The sequence below is a fragment of the Phyllostomus hastatus genome, unplaced genomic scaffold (assembly GCF_019186645.2).
Source record: "Phyllostomus hastatus isolate PE091 unplaced genomic scaffold, TTU_PhHast_1.1 phas_contig_62, whole genome shotgun sequence".
In the NCBI taxonomy this organism is placed as follows: domain Eukaryota; kingdom Metazoa; phylum Chordata; class Mammalia; order Chiroptera; family Phyllostomidae; genus Phyllostomus; species Phyllostomus hastatus.
The window spans coordinates 19,088,886-19,107,983 of NW_025333921.1; the positions used below are offsets into that span (position 1 = coordinate 19,088,886).

The 19,098-nt window shown below is 41.6% G+C and overlaps 1 pseudogene; it reads left to right on the plus strand.

Moving 5' to 3' along the window:
• Positions 1-8,170: 8,170 nt before the first annotated feature.
• Positions 8,171-18,752, plus strand: LOC123825160 (annotated as a pseudogene).
• Positions 18,753-19,098: the final 346 nt, after the last annotated feature.

Here is a 19,098-nt window from a genome sequence, read left to right on the forward strand (position 1 = left end):
GCCTGGGTTGAACCGAAAAGAACTGTATGAGAAAGGGCGGTATTAGCACTCTTATCCAGAAAAGGCAACGGGCCCAAGAGAGGACCAAGGACTTTGCAGAGGTCACGTAACTAGAGGCAGTAACTGGGCTGATCGAACTAACGCCTAACCCACCTTACAGGAATAAACAACCAGCTTCATTGGGAGGTCAGGATTAAATATTAAGTTGAACCATATTTAAGTTGAACGCTGTGTCTGAGACCTTGGACGAGGCCAGACCCTCTGTCGGCCTCACTTGCCACATTTTAAAACGGAACCAACGTCACTACTCCTCGTACATCGAGCGACAAACAAGGGTAAAATAGGATGTAGAAAGAATGGTGAAAGTGCGCGCTGAGTCTGTGTGTGGTAGGTAGGGTATGGAGCTGTCATGGCTCATGACATCTCTGGCCCCCAAGGGATGTGATTGTAGTTGGCTGGAAAGAAGGTCCAGATCTTTGGAGGAACTGCCAAATCTCGTGAGGCTGTTCGGAGGCTAATGCAATTTTTTTTTTTTTTTAATTTATCTTTGGAGAGAGGGGAAGGGAGGAAGAAAGAAACAGCAACATGCGGGAGAGTGATTGGTTGCCCTCGCACGCCCACAGCAGGGGACCTGGCTCAAAACCCAGGTATGGTACAGAGAATCGAACTAGCAACCCATGGGTTTGTGGGAGGACACCCAACCCTCTGAGCCACACCGGTCAAGATGACTAATGCAACTTCTGAGCCCATAGGGCCACACAAACACTTAGACTATGCCTTACACAGCATAAGAGAAGAATTTAAAGCTGGAGTTGTTTTTGTTTTTGTTTTAAATTGCAGGCACAAAGGAATGCTATTTTGTTAGATTCCACCTCTGTTTTGACCTCCAGAAACAGTGGCTCAACTTAATATTTAATCCTGACCTTCCAATGAAACTGGTTGTTTCTCCTGTTATGTAATGAGGCTTAGACTTGGTCAACTTCACTAGGTTAAAAAAAAATTCACTAGGTAAGTGGTAAACCTGGAATTTGAATTCAGCTCCCTGTGGACTACAAAGAAATGGTTTTTCATGGCTACACTGTCTTAAACTGATGAGGACCTCACCGAAGACCAAAAAAAATGTGATAAAAATCCACTTGCCACTATATTTGCAGGAACTTGTAGCAAAAAAAAAGTCTGAGTGCCCTCCATACTCCTCCTGAATCTTTCATTGTTGGTGCTTCATTGCTATGTGATTGAACATAGACCCTAAATCCAGATTGTTTGCTCTACCACATACTGACAAATTATTTAACCTCCGTATATCTTAGTTTCTTTAGCTGAGAAATGGGGATGATAAAAATATCTATGTAATAGTATTGTGAGATTAAATTGTCAAGTGCATGAAATGGCACTTGGTGCTCAAGAAATGTAACCTTACAAAGATTACACAGTGTTCTAAGTATTAAGTGTTTATTCTCTCACTTGGCTTTATGCTCCCTGAGTGCAGACTGCCTTAGTCATCTTGTATCCTTTGTTCTTAGTGCAAAGTCATAGTAACACATATTTGTTGAATGAATGCCCTATTTCCCCGTTTTAACTTTTAGTTTATGTATTTAGAATCATAGAACTTTGGGGCTGAGAAGGATCTCAGAAATTACATAGTCCAAACTCATTTTATTAATGAAGAAATTTTGATTACCCAATTGTCCTGGTCTGGTAACGGACAGTTTTCTTTTCCATTTAAGATACTATGTTCAAGCCCTGGCTGGCGTAGCTCAGTGGATTGAGCTCAGGCTGCAAACCAAAGTGTCACAGGTTCGATTCCCAGTCAGGGTACATGCCTGGGTTGCAGGCCATGACCCCCAGCAACTGCACATTGATGTTTCTCTCTCTCTTGCCTCCCTCCCTTGCCTCTCTAAAAATAAATAAATAAAATCTTTAAAAAAAAAGATACTATGTTCACTAGGAATCTAAGAAAAATAAATGACTTCCCCATTCCCCAAACAAACCACAAAGAAAAAAAGCCTAGATTGAAGGGGATGAGTCTCTAGGACACTGCCCCTTCACACAGGGTACAAAAGCCCCTCTTTCTCACCCCATCTACTCAAACCCTAACCTAGAGTGACTTTGCCAGCCCCTCTGCGGGACGGGATCCTCAGCTCCTCCATTCAACAAAGCTTTATTTATCTAAGGTGTGGCAGGTGCTATGCCAGACCCAATAGGTCTAATGATGAACAGGACAGATGAGGCACCTCCCACTTTTTGTTTTTATTTATTTTGCTAATGATTGTTTTTATTGTATTTTTCCATTACCATTTAGTTCCCTTATACACCGTTGTCCATGTCCATGAGTCCTTTTACCCTTTTGCTGAATCCCTCCACTCCCCTCAGCTATCATCCTGCTCTTTATGATTCAGTCTCTAATTTGCCTGTTAGTTCAATTTGTTCATTAGATTCCACATGTGAGTGAAATCATATGGTATTTGTCTTTCTCTGACTAGCTTATTTCATTTAGCATACTGTATCAAATGGTAAAAAATTCTCATTTTTTACAGCCAAGTAATATTCCATTGTGTAAATGTCCCATAGTTTTATCCACTCATCTACTGATGGACACTTGGGCTGCTTCCATATCTCAGTGATTGTAAATAACGCTGCAGTGAACATAGGAGTGCTTATATCCTTTTCAATTAATGTTTTAAGTTCCTTTGGATATATTCCCAGAAGTGGGATCACTATGTCAAAAGGCAGTTCCATTTTTAATTTTTTTGAGGTATCTCCATACTGTTTTTCACAGAGGCTGCACTAATTTGCATTCCCACCAACAGTGCAAAAGGTTCCCCTTTCTCCACATCCTTGCCACCACTTGTTTGTTGATTTATTGATTATAGCCATTCCAACAGATGTGATATATCAATATGGTTTTAATTTTAATTTCTCTGGTAATCAGTGATGCTGAGCATCTTTTCATATATCTATTGGCCATGTGGGTGTCTTCTTTGGAGAGGTACCTCCTACTTTTTCATTCTCAGTCTTTTTTAATTAATTTTTGTTGGGGTGGGGTAGGAGGGTAGAGGAAAATTCTTGGCTGTTAGGACCACCCTGGCTTTCAGGCTCTCCTGTCCCAACTGGACCGTTACATCCTTTATCCTTCGCTCCAGTTCATGGGGATCCCACCCATCCCCTAACCTTTCTGTAGTCCTGGGGCAGATGAATCTTCATCATCAGTTGAGAATTCTGGTTCTGTTGCCTACTGGCAAGTATTTGTGATTAGGCAGAGGAAAGAATGGGGAACAGTGGTAAATTTTTTTATTGAGGTGTAGTTGACACAAAGCATATTAGTTTCAAATGTACAGCATAATGACTTGGTATTTGTATACACTGCAAAATGATCACAATAAGTCTAGTTAATATCCATCATCATGTATAGCTACAAAAAAAATTTTTGTGTGTGTGATGAGGACTTTTAAGATCTACTCTCTTACCAAGTTCAAATATGCAATATAGTATTATTAACTGTAGTCACCATGCTGTACATTACATCACAATTACTTATTTTATAGCTGAAATTTTGTACCTTTTGATCCCCTTCACCCATCCCCCTTCTCACAACCACCAATCTGTTCTCAGCATCTATGACTTAATTTTTTTAACATTACACACATAAGTGAGATCATATGGTATTTGTCTTTCTCTGTCTGACTTATTTTCACGTAGCATAATGCCTTAAGGTCCATCCATGTTGTCACAAATGGCAAGATTTCATTTTTTTATGGCTGAATAAGAATAATTCATTTTGTTCTTTTTAAAAAAAATTTAAATAATTTATTTATTTTTAGAAAGGGGGATGGAGGGAGAAAGAGAGAGAAAGAAATAATCAATGTGTGGTGCCTCTCAGGTGGTACCCACCAGGGACCTGGCCTGCAACCCAGATGTGTTCCCTGAGTGGGAATTGAACTGGCAACTCTGGTTTGCAGCCAGCACTTAATCCACTGAGCTATGTCAGCCAGGACTCATTTTGTTCTTTTATTGACTGAGTCGTATTATACTTTTTCCATTATCCATAGATAAACATTTAGATTGTTTCCATATTGTAAATAATGCTGCAATAAACACAGTGGTGCATATTTTTAAAAAGATTTTATTCATTTATTTTTAGAGAAAGGGGTAGGGAGGAAATAAGAGAGGGAGAGAAACATAGATCAGTTGCCTCTACCACACACCCCAACCAGGAAGGGCAGGCAACCCAGGCATGTACCCTGACTGAGAATTAATCTTTCGGTTTGCAGGATGATGCTCAGCTAACTGAGCCACACCAGCCAGGGCACATATATCTTTTTGAATCAGTATTATCATTGTCTTCAGATAATTACCTAGAAATGAAATTGCTGGGTCATCTGGTAGTTCTATACTGTTTTCTACAGTGGCTGCATCAAGTTACATTTCTACCAAGAGTGCACGAGAGTTCCTTTTTCTCCATATCCTTGTTAACACTTGTTATTTCTTGTGATGATAGTCATTCTAACAGGTGTGAGGTGATATCTTATTATGGTTTTCACTTGCATTTTATTGATGGTTAGTGATATCAAGCCCCTTTTCACATGCATGCTGGTCATCTGTATGTCATCTTTGGAAACATGTCTTTTCAGATCCTCTGCCCATTGTAAAATAGGGTTGTTTGGTTTTAATATTGAATTGTGAGTTCTTTATATATTTTGGATATTAACAACTTACCAGATACATTATTAGTAAATATTTTCTCCCACTCACTAGGCTGCTTTTCCATTTTGTTGGTGGTTTCCTTTGCTGTACAGAAACTTTTCAGCTTGATGTAGTCCCACTTGTTTATTTTTGCTTTTTTGCCTTTACTTTTGAAGTGAGATATAAAAGTCATTGCTAAGACCAATGTCAAGCTCACCACCTGTTTTCATTCAGGAGTTTTATGGTTTTAGGTCTTACAGTCAAATCTTTAATCTATTTGGAGTTAATTTTTATGTATGGTGTAAGATAGTAGTCTAGTTTCATTTAGTGTAGCTGTCCTGTTTTCCTAACACCATTTATTAAAGAGAGTATGCTTTTCTTTTTTGTTGTAAATGAATGAATGTGTATGCGTGGGTTTATTTCTGGGTTTTCTATTCTGTTCCTATGATCTAGGTATCTGTTTTTATGCCAGCACTATACTGTTTTGATTACTATAGCTATGTAATATAGTTTGAAATAAGAGAGGATGGTGCCTCCAACTTTGTTCTTTCTCAAGATTGCTTTGGCTGCTTGAGATCCTCTTATGGCTACATACAAATTTTGGGATTGTTCTGTTTCTGTAAGAAATGCCATTGGAATTTTGATAGGGATGCATTAAATTTGTAGATTGCTTTGAGTAATACAGACATTTCAACAATATTAATTTCCCCAATCTATGAGCAAAGAGTATCTTTCCATTTATTTGTATTTTTAATTTTTCATCAGTCTATAAAATTTTTTTATTGATTGATTTTATTTTTTAAAAGATTTTATTTAGTTTTAGAGAGAGGAGAAGGGAGGGAGAAAGAGAGGGGGAGAAACATCAATGTGTGGATGCCTATCACATGCCCCCAACAGGGGACCTAGCCACAACCCAGGCATGTGCCCGACTAGGAATCAAACTGGCGACCCCTTGGTTCATAACCCACACTCAATCCACTGAGCTACATCAGTCAGGGCTATTTATTGATTTGAGATAGAGAGAGAGAAAGATGAGAGAGAGAGAGAGAGAGAGAGATATGAGAGATTTGTTTTTCCACTTATTTATGCATTCTTTGATTGATTCTTGTATGTGCTCTGGCTAGGAATCAAACCCTCAACCTTGGCATATTGGGATGATGCTCTAACCAAATGGGCTACCTTGCCAGGGTTTTTTTTTCATCAATCTTTGGTTAAATTTATTCCTAGGTATTTTATTCTTATTGATGCAATTATAAATGAGATAGTTTTCTTAATTTCTCTTTCCGATATTTCATTGTTAAAGTATAGAAATGCTGTATAGAAATGCAAAAATTTTTGCATATTGATAGTGTATCCTGCAACTTTACTGAATTCATTTATTAGTTCTAATAGGATTTTTATGTGGAGTCTTTAGGGTTTTCTGTATATAATATCATGTCATCTGAAAATAGTAACAGTTTTACTTTTTCCATACCAATTTGGATGCCTTTTATTTTTTATTCTTGCCTAATTGCTCTGGCTAGGGCTTCTGGTACTATATTAAATAAAAGAAAGGAGAATGGGCATCCTAATTGTTCCTACTCTTAGAGGAAAAGCTTTTAGTTTTTCACTGTTTAGTAGGATGTTAGCTGTGGGCCTTTATTGCATTTCATTTCATTTATTTATTTATTTTTTTACCTATTTATTTTGGTACCCTGCTCTCCCAAGCAAGGCCTGCTCTTTATAAATGGCCTTTATTATGTTGAAGTATGTCCCCTCTATACCCATTTTGTTGAGTTTTTATCACAAATGAATGTTTAAAACATTTTTTAAATTTATTTTTAGAGAGAGGGGAAGGGAGGGAGAAAAACATTGATGCAAGAGACAAACATCTATTGGTTGCCTCTCACATGAGCCCTGACTGGGGACTGAACCTGCAACCAGGCATGTGCCCTAATTGGAAATCGAGCCAGCATCTTTTCACTTTGCAGGACGATATGCTCAATCAACTAAGACACACTGGTCAGGGCATAAATGAATATTGAACTTCGTCAATTCCTTATTCTGCATCTATAGAGATGATTATATGATTTTTATCCTTAATTTTATTAATGTGGTGTATTACATTGATTGATGGATGGATGTTGAACCATCCTTGCATCTCTGGACTAAATCCCACTTCATCATGGAGTACTATCTTTTTATTGTATTGTTCATTTTGGTTTGCTAATATTTTGTTGAGGGCTTTTGCATCCATGTTCATCAGGGGTGAATTTTTTTATCCTAGTACTTCCTTCTGAGGCTCTCTTTTCCCATCTTACCAGGTTTCAGACCCTAGCCTTTGACTTCTCCCATTATTGGTAGAGCATCGATAGCTGACAGATAGAGCCCTTGAATCTGCAGGTCTTTCTGGACTCCCAGGTCACTCACCCCACTTTTATCCCATTAGTTCATGTCACTTCCCTCTAGGGAAGAGTTATTTCCCAATTTTCAGAACATCCTCATAAGTTACTTTTGTATCTACTTCACATATGTATAAGGAAACTAAGAGTTACAGGGGTTAACTGACTTGCCTAAGGCCACAGTATTATAGAGATGAGAGTAGAATCTTTAACTGCCTTAAAAGTTTGTCCTCTTTTCAATGGGTATTTTAAATTTTTAACTTACTGATTTGAGAGAGAGCGAGAGAATGAGAAAAATCAATTTGTTTTCCACTTATTTATGCATTAATTGGTTGATTTGTTGTTGGTAGAAATCAGACTCTTCCATGGGATCACAAGAAAAGCATTCCAAGTACCCACACATGAGAGATTGTGGTGTGGCAAGGTAATTTATTTGAGAAGAAATAGAAGCTGCCTCCTGGGTTTCCAAAGTCCCATCTCTGTCTGTCTCATCATGGAAAGTCTAACTCTGCCTGGCTGGCGTAGCTCAGTGGATTGAGCGAGGGCTGCGAACCAAAGTGTCGCAGCTTCGATTCCAGTCAGGGTACATGCCTGGGTTGCAGGCCATGACCCCCAACAATCACACACTGATGTTTCTCTCTCTCTCTATCTCCTTCCCTTCCCTCTCTAAAAATAAATAAAATCTTTAATAAAAAGAAGTCTAACTCTGTCCTCAGCAAGACCAAAGCAAATGCCAGTGTCCAGAGTTTCTGCTTCATACTAAAGGTCAGTCCTTTGGAGTCCACAGGTGGCTGCTAAGTGGTCTCAGTCCCCAACCAAGGAGTTTAGCTTGTTCCCACTGCTCCAGTAGCAGAGTGTGTGTGGCTGCTGGCCACGCAGCTGCTAAGGCCACATGGTTGTGGAGAGAGAATGTGTGAGTACATGGGGTGATTATGGGTGAGAGAGAGTGAGAGCGCATACTTCTTTGTTCCCCTGGGATTATATTAGCTTGGGTTCGAGATGAACAAGGTTCATCTTTTTTTAAAGAACCAGTCAACTTCTCAAGGTTCTGTGGGCTTTTTGATGGGTTCATCCCCTAGTTTGACTGACAGGTCAAGCACCTCCCCATGTGCCCCCTGACAATCAGGTACTGAAAGGCAGAATAAATACTGTAATCCCCTGGAGTGTAAAGCTGTGGCTTCCTGGTGAAGCAAAGAGGGTTATGCTCCCTGGTTTATTAAACTCAGTGTCTAATACTTTTTGTTTCTCTTTGTTATTAATAATTACCTAACTACCTATGATAACAGGTTCTTGTTACCACAAAAATAATAACTTGTCCAACATTCACATGATAGGGGTGCCAAAAAGAGAAGAGAAAGAACAAGAAATTGAAAATCTATTTGAAAAAATAGAGAAAGAAAAATTCCCTAATTTGGTGAAGGAAATAGACATGCAAGTCCAGGAAGCACAGAGAATCCTAATGATGATGGATGCAAAGAGGCCCACTCCAAGACACATCATAAATAAAAGGCCATGACCTGGCTGGTGTGGCTCAATGGATTGAGTGCCCGCCTGTGACCTGAAAGGTCACTGGTTTGATTCCCCAGTCAGGTGACATTCCTGGGTGCTGGCCAGGTTCCCAGTTGGGGGTGTGTGAGAGGCAACCGATATTTCACACAACAATGCTTCTGTCCCTCTTTGTCTCCTTCCCTTTCCCTCTCTCTAAAAATAAATAAATAAATTCTTTAAAAATAAACTAAAATAAAAGGCCAAAAGTTGAAGATAAAGAGAGACTCTTAAAAGCAGCAAAAGATGTTAGTTACCAGATGGTTGCCAGATGGGAGCAGGGAGGGAGAGAATGGATGAAGAGGTGAGAGGATTAAAAAGTACAAATAGGTAGTTACAGAATAATCATGAGGATGTAATGGAGTAGCCAAAGAATTTATAGGCATGATCCATGGATGTGAACAATGGTGTGGGGATTGCCTGAGGGAGTGGGGTTGCTGGGTGGAGGGGGGCAAAAGGGGAAAAATCAGGACAACAGTAATAGCATAATCAATAAAAAGTAATTTAAAAAAGAAAAGAAAAAATGTCCTTGGGTGAGGATTAAAAAATATGTTTAAGTCTTTATTGTGGTTGTGTGTGTATATTTATACATTCCAAAATATTTAGTTATAGATGAAATGACATGACATCTGATATTTCATTAAAAAATATTTGGAGTTGGTATAAATGAATATACAGATGTAGAGTGGTCATGAATTGATAATTGCTGAAGTGGAGTGGTAAGTTTATGAACATTATTAATCATACTGCTCTTTCATAAATGTTTAAAATTTTCTTTTTAATAATTCCTTTTTTATTGTATTTTTCCATTACCACTTATCCTCACTTCCCTCTGCCACCTCCACCCACCCCTGTCTCCCACACAGTCTCTACTCTGTCTGTCCATGTCCATGAGCTCTTTTTCTGTTTTGCTTGATCTCTCCGCCCCCTAACAACCTCCCCCTCAAGAGCTGTCAGCCTGCTCTCTACTTACGAATCTATCTCCATTTTGCTTGTAACTTAGCTTGTTCATTAGATTCCATGGAATTTTTAATAATAAAAAATCACTCTCCTCTTTTCCTCTAAATGTCCCTGCTCCTGCAACTTCAGCTATTAGATGACTTCACATCTGCCTTCCTTAATCATTCCTCTTGTCTTTCTTTTCAGAGTTCTAGGCCTATTCTGTCCAGTAATGCCTGAGATTTAACAGGACCAGTGTCAAATGCAGTACCTTCTCCACTGTGCGTCAAGCACCTCTTTCTTGCTAACTCATTTTCCTATGAGTGGCACCATCACTCAAATTTGTAAAACAGGCCTTCCAAGAGTTCTTATTGCCCCTCACCAAATTAGTTAACTACACCTCAAGATTGTGAACTCTCCCTGGCCAAGTTGGTTAGAGCGTAGTCCTATCATCCTGATGCCCCATAGTTGTGAGTTTGATTCCCAGCCAGGGAACATACAAGAAGCAACCAATGAATGCATAAATCAGTGAACAACAAAATAATTTTTTAAAGGTTTTATTTATTTATTTTTAGAGAGAGGGGAAGAGAGGGGGAAAGGGGAGAAAAACATCTATATGAAAGAGAAACATTGATTGGTTGCCTCTCATATGCATTCCAACCAGGACCAAACAAACCTATAACCCAGCCATGTGCCCTGACCAGGAATCAAACTGGCAAACTTTCACTTTGTAGGATGACACCCAACCAACTGAACTACCCCAGTCAGGGCACAAATTGATATTTTCTTTCTCTTTCACCTCTAGTCACTGTCCCCTCTATCTAATATTAAAAAGTAAATTAAAAATTTTTTTGTTAAAAAAAGGAATGGGACTATCAAAATTCATCTCTTCCCATTTCTACTGCTACAGCCCTAATTAAAAATCCTCATTAAGTTATACAGTATAGTTGTACCCTTACCTCCAGTTTCTCCCAGCTCCAATTCTGTCTCTCTTGTTCACTGCTTTACCTTTAGTATCTGACACAATGGTTAGTATATAGTACCTGATCAGTAAGTGTTTGTGGCACGAAGACCATTACAACACTTATAGATACCCTTGTAGATAGTTGTGAACCTATGTTCCTTCCTCAGGCTCCTTCCATGACCCTCAGAACAGAAACCATTTTAATCATTTTGCCTTCCTCTTATATGTTAAGAGCCCATGATTAATGATGTGGTCCTTTTCAGCTAGTTATAGTAAATCCTTTAGATTTTGGTAATTAAAGAAGCAGATTTAAATGTGGTTATGTATCTACATATGGGAACTCTCAAATAAATCCCTCCTACCTACTCCAGTGGTGTAAAAGCCAAACAGGTGACACAGTAATCAAAATGATCTTTTAGCCCTGGCTGGTGTGGCTCAGTGGATTGAATGTGTCAGCCTGTGAACCAAAAGGTCACTGGTTTGATTCCTAGTCAGAGTACATGCATAGGTTGTGGGCCAGGTCCCTAGCTGAGGGCGTGTAAGAGGCAACCAGTTGATGTTTCTCTTCACACACTAATGTTTCTCTCCCTCTTTCTCCTTCCTTCCCCTCTCTCTAAAAATAAATGAACAAAATCTTTTAAAAAATAAAAAAAATAAAATTACCTTTTAGGGGCTGCCCCTGCAGCTGCCCTCAGGGAAGTACAGGCAGTCAGTGGAACTCGGAAGTGTCAGTAGCCCTACCCCAAACACCAGTATCTGCTCCACAGGAGTCCCCTGGAGTCTGAAAGTTCAAAGTCTGTTGTGACCATAGGAGATACAGTAGTGGAGCCTACCCCTTGAAGCCAACTTCTGAGCCCATTCCTGGCCCACCAGGGATAATGGGGTCTCCTTGCTAAGTGACATCTTGGAGTGGGTTGGAAACCTATAGGTCATTGACCCTGAGGTGACCCAAAAGTCTTGCTAGGAGGTGCTAAAAATGGTCAAACTTTTGCATGGAGTCATGGCTGTCTCCAGCGGAGGCACCCCACTGGAGCTGGTCAATGTGGATGGTGTGAACAGTGAGACCTGCTGCCTGAATGACCCATCTGCCCAGAGAAGAGAAGAGGAAGAGAGATGGGGGCCACTGTGGCCTCTGGCACAGCCAAGGGAGCAGGAAGGCAGCAGAACAGCAGTCAATATTGGCTGCTGAGACTCAGTCAAAACTCTGACATGTCCATGGCTATTTCATACCTGTATTACCCCAAGGAGCCTAGACTGTAAGCCTTCATCGGCAACAGGCTCTTCTGCTTTCACAATTAGAATGTGGACATTTTTTTCTTTTTCCTTTTTAATTATGTTTTATTGATTATGTTATTACAGTTGTCCTGATTTTTCCTTTTTTTCCCCCATCCACCCAGCAACCCCACTCCGTCAGGCAATCCCCACACCATTGTTCATGTCCATGGGTCATGCATTTAAGTTCTTTGGTTATTCCATTTCCTATACTGTACTGTACATCCCCATGGCTATTCTGTAACTACCTATTTATACTTCTTAATCCCCTCAACTCTTGATATATTTCCTAAGACCTCCCTCCCATCTGGCAACCATTAAAACACTCTCTGCTATTCTATCTCTGTTCTTGTTTGCTTAGCTTGTTTTTTAGATCCAATTGTTGGTAGATATATATTAATTGCCATTTCATAGTTTTGATCTTTTTCTTAAATAAGTCCCTTTAACATTTCATATAATAATGGCTTGGTAATGATAAACTCTAGTTTTTTCCTGTCTGGGAAGCTCTATATCTGCCCTTTGATTCTAAATGATAGCTTTGCTGGATAGAGCAATCTTGGCTGTGGGTCCTTGTCTTTCATCACTGTGCATATTTCTTGGAAATCTGGAATCTTAGCCCACAAAGTTTCTTCTGAGAGATCAGCTGACAGTCTTATGGGATCTCCCCAGTAGGCAACTCTCTGCTTTTTTCCTGCTGCTTTTAAGATTCTCTCTTTAACTTTGGCATTTTAATTATGATGTGTCTTGCCGTGGGCCTCTTTGCATCCATCTTGTGTGGGACTCTCTGTGCTTCCTGGACTTGCATGTCTATTTCCTTTACCAATTAGGGAAGGTTTTTTCATTATTTTTTCAAATAGATTTCCAATTTCTTGTTCTTTCTCTCCTCCTTCTGGCACCCCTTATGATGTGAATGTTGGACATCTTGAAGTTGTCCCAGAGGCTGCTTATACTCTCCTCATTTTTTTTTTTGGATTCTTTTTCTCCTTGTTGTTCTGATTGGTTGTTTTTTGCTTCCTTATGTTCCAAATCATTGATTTGATTCTTGGCTTCATCCACTCTACTGTTGTTTCCCTGTAAATCGTTCTTTATTTCAATGAGTGTATCCTTCATTTCTGACTGGATCTTTTTATTTAAATATATTATTTATTTATTTATTTTTAGAGAGAGGGGAAGGGAAGGAGAGAGGGAAACATCAATGTGTGGCTGCCTCTCATGCACCCCTTACTGGGGACCTGGCCTGCAACCTAAGCATGTGCTCTAACTTGGAATTGAATCAGTGACCCTTTGGTTCACAGACCAGCACTCAATATACTGAGCCACACCAGCCAGGGCTGGGTCTTTTTTATGTTGTTGAGGTTCTCATGAAATACTGTGCGGTTAAGGAGCAGGTATGAGATCATGGCCACTTAATTTGGAGGTTTGGATTCACAGACAATAAAAACCCTAAGTCAAAGGTGAATAGTTAAGCAATTTATTGAGCAAGAGCAAAGAGAAAGCAAGAATTAAGAACATACATCACCAGATGGGAAAAACACCAACACCCGAACACAGATACTGGGGAATCCCGGAGGCAGCTGTATTCAGGGTTTGTCTGGGAACAGTTCTGAACGAAGCATCCTTCCCTTGGGTGGGATTCCAAATTTTCACTTTGGGGCCTCTGCTTAAACATATTTTAGACAAAAGTGGCTACGCGCCAAGGGCCTTTCATGACTCAGTTGACTAACCATTTTCTCCGGAGGAATAGCCAGTTCTTCCACAAGGAAACAATCAGTGTTTACAGGTACTGAGTTAAAAATGGTGCTCAGTCTTCCGTGGAGAGGGGATAGGTCTCTCCAGGAGAGAGCACACCTATATTTCATTCTTAGCAATAAAATGTCACAGCTTGGGCATAAACAGGGAGGATTCTTAATATTTCTTTAACCTTGAACATCCTTTTTTAAAAAAAGATTTTATTTATTTATTTTTGGAAAGGTGGGAAGGGAGGGAAAAAGAGGGGGGAAGAAACATCCATGTGTGAGAGATACATTGATCGGTTGCCTCTCACCCACAAATCAGGGATGTGTCCTGACTGGGAATCAAGCTAGGAACCTTTTAATTTGCAGGCTGGCACTCAGTCCACTTAGCCACACCAGCCAGAGCTCTTTCTTTGAGCATCCTTATAATCAGTGTTTTGAACTTTGCATCTGATAGATTTCTTATCTCCATTTTGTTTAGTCCTTTTTCTGAAGTTTTGATCTGTTCCTTCATTTGGGCCATGTTTCTTTGTCTCCTCATTTTGGCATCCTCCCTGTATTTGTTTCTGTGTATTAGCTAAAGCTGCTATGACTTCGTGTCTTGGTAGCATAGCCTAATGTAGTAGGTGTCCTATAGGGTCCAATGGCACATCCTTCCCTATCACCTAAGCTGGGTATTCAAGGTGTGCCCTTTGTGTGGGCTGAGTACACTCTCCTCTTGTAGTTGACCCTTGATTGTTGTTGGCAGGTCAAAGGGAGGGGTTTACCCAGCCTAGTCAGTTGTAAGGACTGGTTGTGACCACTGACAACCAACCTCTGCTTTTTGTGGAGGATCAACTGTGCAGGAGCCGGGTGGTGGTGTTCTGATATCATCTGTAGCTGTCCAGTGGATAGTGCAAGCCAAGGTAAGCCACTACCTGTGTTCTGTCTGGGCATCCTGAATGAGCTCTTAAGCAATCTGCAGATCGCTGTTACTTTTGGTGAGGTTAGAGATTTCCAGGCAGAGTCAAACTCTGAATCTAGGCTGGCTGCTGCTAGTGCCAAGCCTGGGGCCTATTAGAAGGAAGTACTGGGGCTAGGGACTGAGATCAGCTGTTGCTTATTTGAAAGGATTTAGGACACTGTGAAGCTTGAGCTGAGACCAGCCATTTACATGGAAAATCTCTGTTAATTATTAACATAATAATTGGGCCTGTAAGTTGACTGGGATGAGTCTCTGGGGATCTCCCAGGCAGGTCAAACAGTGTTAGCCAGGTTGATGGAATCTCAGATATGGCACCCACTTGCTGGCTCTGTGGCTCTGTGGGGGGAGGGTTCAGAAAAGGGGCAGTGGCCTCTGCCTGCCTTTCTGTCTGGGTGAAAGCTGTCCCCCAGCTCTCACCTTGATGTCAGACACTTCAGTACCTCTCTGTATGTCACTGATGCCTTTCAAGCTGCTACTCTGGTCCTGGAGCTCTGAGGGAGTAAGTCTGTGTGTGGGTTCTTTAAGAGTAATTGCTTGGGACTCCAGCAGTTTTATTCCACCGATTCAGTCCCCACTGCAGCAAATGGAGACTTACCTTCCTGGCACTGGAACCCTGGACTGGGGGGCCTGGGACTCTCCTCCTTCCTGATATCCCTCCTGCATTTTTATCCACCACAGGTGGATGCAGACCAGCCCATTCTGTCTGTGCCCGTACCACCAGTCTGGATGGATGTGGTTTCTTTAATTCTGTAGGTGTCAGACTTCTATTGAACTAAATTTCTGATGGTTCTGAGTGATAGTTGTCTATATTTTAGTTGTAATTTTGAGTGCAAAATTGTGCAAAGTGGCAAGCCATCTGCTGACATCTTGACTGAAGTTGAGCAGGATTCTAACTTTTTTTTTTCTATTAGTTTACTTTCAATCATTGTGTATTGGTTTCAGGTGTACAACATAGTGGTTAAACAGTCATATACTTTACAAAGTGTTCTTCCCAATATTTCCTGTACCCACCTGGTACATACATCCTTACTGCAATATCATTGCATATATTCCCTATGCTGTGCTTTATATCCTTGTGACTATAGCAAGGATATCTGTACCAATCTGTACTCAATCCCCAAAGCCCTCCCCTCTGGCAACCACCAGTCCAGTCTCTTAAGTTATGAGTGTTTCAAAGTTATTTATTTTGTACACATATTAAGTAAAATCACATGGTATTTGTCATTTTCTGACTGCTTATTCCACTGAGTATAATACCCTATAGGCCATCCATGCTGTCACAAATGGTAAGATTTCATTCTTTTACAACCAAGTAGTATTCTGTTGTGTATATGTACCACCTATTCCTTTTTTAATCCTCACCAATATGCTTACTGCTTTCAGAGAGAGAGGAAGAGGGGAGAGAAACACGAACCAGTTGCCTCTTGTACATGCCCCGACCACAGCCTAGGTGTGGTGCCCTGACTGGGGATCGAACCCACAACCTAGGTATTGTGCTCTGACCAGGGATTGAACCCAAAGCCTCTTGGTGTAGGGGACGCTCTAACCAAGCAACCTGGCCAGGCCTCACCTGTTCTTTATTCACTCGTCAGTTGATGCATACCTGGGTTGTTTCCATATCTTGGCTATTGTAAGTAACGCTGTAATGAACATAGGGGTGAATATACTATTTCGAATTTGTGTGCTGCGTTTCTTCAGATATATTCCCAGAAGTGGAACTGCTGTGTTAAATGGTAGTTCCATCTTAAATTTTTTCAGGACCCTCCACACTGTTTTTCATAGTGGCTGCACCAGTCTACATTCTTGCGACAGCACACGAGGGTTCTCTTTTCTCCACACCCTTGCCGACACTGTTTGTGGATTTATTGCTGATAGCCATTCTGACAGATGTGAGGTGATATCTCATTTTGGTTTTAATTTGCACTTCTCTGATGATTAGTGTTGTTGAAAGCATGTGGACTTTCTGCACCAGCCACTTAACATGTACATCCATATGGATGAGGATGTGGGTGATGCCATCAAGCCCTACACAGTCCACTGTTGCTGCTAGCACATTAACATTTCCCTCTAGTGTCCGGTTGTTTGAAGCCTCCTCTTCAGCCAAGTGCATTTCCACTCAACGACATCCTCCAATACTTCCTGTGGGACCATGCTATAGAAGCCAATCCTCCCAGATGAGCTGAAGCCAGCTCACCAAGGAGCTCTCTTCCTTGAGCCCATCCCAGGCATAGGGCTGCCTCCCTTTAAAAGGACTCACCAGCACCCTAAGTCAAATGCCACCTCCAGTATAAGTTTCAGCAACAACCTGAAATGAACAACCAGCAACTCCAAAGTGGAGAATGAGGGTAAGCTTTTCAGATCGGCTCCTGATTGAGAATTCTCAATAAGTCCCTGATGGTGATCAGCATGTGGTGAGCCAATGTGTCTGGCCCCACCAAGAGTAGACAACACAGCAGTTGATCTCAGAGCTCTCTCTGCTCAACCATAAGCTCCCTGCCTAAGTCTGGCTGCCCACTGCCATATTTGACCATCATGTGGTCTGTGTGCCCCACACCCAGGCTGTTGTCAAGTCCGAGAACAAGGCTCCCAACCCGATCTACGGGGAAGTCCTTGAATGCGAAAATTTCTACACCACCACCGTCCCCGTCCAGATTCCTGAGAACTGAATCTGGAGTACACAGTCTAGAAACCCTGCCTGAATGCAGGATCAGCCATGAACAGGAGGCAGGCAGCTTCAACACCGTGCCCAGCTATGACAAGAATGATGCCTGGTCAGTGGACAATATAGGTGAGCTGCTGGAGGAGCTCCCTGAAGTGCACACCAACAACTCTGTTGGTTTTCTATGGACAGCATCACCTTCTAATAGAGTAAGGAGCCTATGTTCTTCGCAGCAGGAAACAACTGACAGCACCCTTCAGAGCAGCTGGCTCAAAGCCCCCACAGCCTACAAATGAGACCCAGAAGACTTTTCTGCAGTTGCTGTCTCAGAGCTCTGGCAGGATTAAGTGAGGTGATTAGAGAGGGCTCCTTCTATGGACATCTACCAAAGTGGCAGCTCCTGTCAATTACTGTCAACATGGGGATGATTTTCTAGCAGGCTTCCCAGGTGTTGAAGTGGCTGCAGTCCATTTGGGAACAGGAGCAAGTGCCTTATGGATCAAGACATACAAGATTCTTGTGGTTTTGGTGGACCATGGCATGGCTCAACCCGTGGTCAATGCTTTGTCCCTTCACCAGAAGAAAGTCACAGCCCTCCTCGATCACCTCCTACAGGAGTGTGGCAGTTATACCACTGAGGTATTCCTCATTGCCTAGAGAAATTTCATGCAAAGTTGAGCTGTCTACCTGCTGCAAGACAAGGAGACACAATGGGAACATCCTTTTGGACACTGAAGGCCACATGATTCATATTGACTCTCTTCATCCTGTCCAGCTTGCTCTGAAGCCTGGAATTTGAGATGCCAGCCACAGAGCTGACCACAGAGTTTGTCAATGCCATAGGTGGCCTGAATGGTGACATACTGATTGCTGCTTGGAAACACATGGACAAGCTGGTGCAGATCATGATCAACCAGCGAGTTCCTGATTCCTTGCTTCCATGGCTGTAGCTCCATCCATAACCTCAAGGAAAGGTTCCACATGAGCATGACCAAGGAGCAGCTCCAGCTGCTGGTGGAGAAGGGCAAGTGGTCTGTCATCACCACTTTATGGCAGCTTCCAGTGTCTCACCAATGGCATCAGCAGATTCTCCCTACCCACTCATCCACTAAAGAAACACAAAGGACCATATGGTGACTGCAGACCTTGTCAGGGGTGGGAAAATCTGCTGTGGGGTGCAGACTTGCTGAGGCTTCCATGCTCCCATTGGTGTATTACCACCTGACAGGCTCCAGGACTTAGTGTCCTCCAGAGAGCAGGATACTGGGCCTTCCTTCTCACCAAGGTCTGAGAGGTTCTTTTCACAGGGCATCTTCTTAAGCTGTTCTGGGTCCCAGGAAGGGAAAAAAGTGGGTTTCTGGTACTTAGGACTTGAACTTGTGGTTTGCCTTTGGCTATGCTGTTGCCTGACTGTCCCTTCCCAGGGAATGACTCCTAGCCTGGGTTCCCCTTGGTAGGTGGGCTCTGGCATAAGGTCCTGCATTTGCTGGGATTCCCTATCACAAGGACCAGGGAGTTTCATGACCACTTCAGGCCTAGCCACAGAGAATTCCTTGTCCTAATCCTTTCCCCACACCTAGGGAAACACCTCCCAATTTTGTATTGATTTCTGAAATAAAGCATAAATAAATAAACAAATGAACAAACAAAACAACCCCCTCCCAATCCTTTAGGCTTAAATATCATTCCCTCTCACACTACTCATATGTATAATTACGGAAGTTTAGAATCTGCTATGAAATCTTTATATCTGTCATTATTCTGTTTACTATCCCCCTGCCACCAAGTCTCTAGGATTTATGAAGGTAGGACTATTTCGATATTCATCACTGTGGGGAAGCAACATGAAGAGAATCTGGAGGAAAAACAAAAGCAGCAGAGACTGGGACTTTATACTACAAGGAATGAGAGGGAAAGAACTGGCCCACAGAGGAATCAAACCTCAGGACTATGACCCC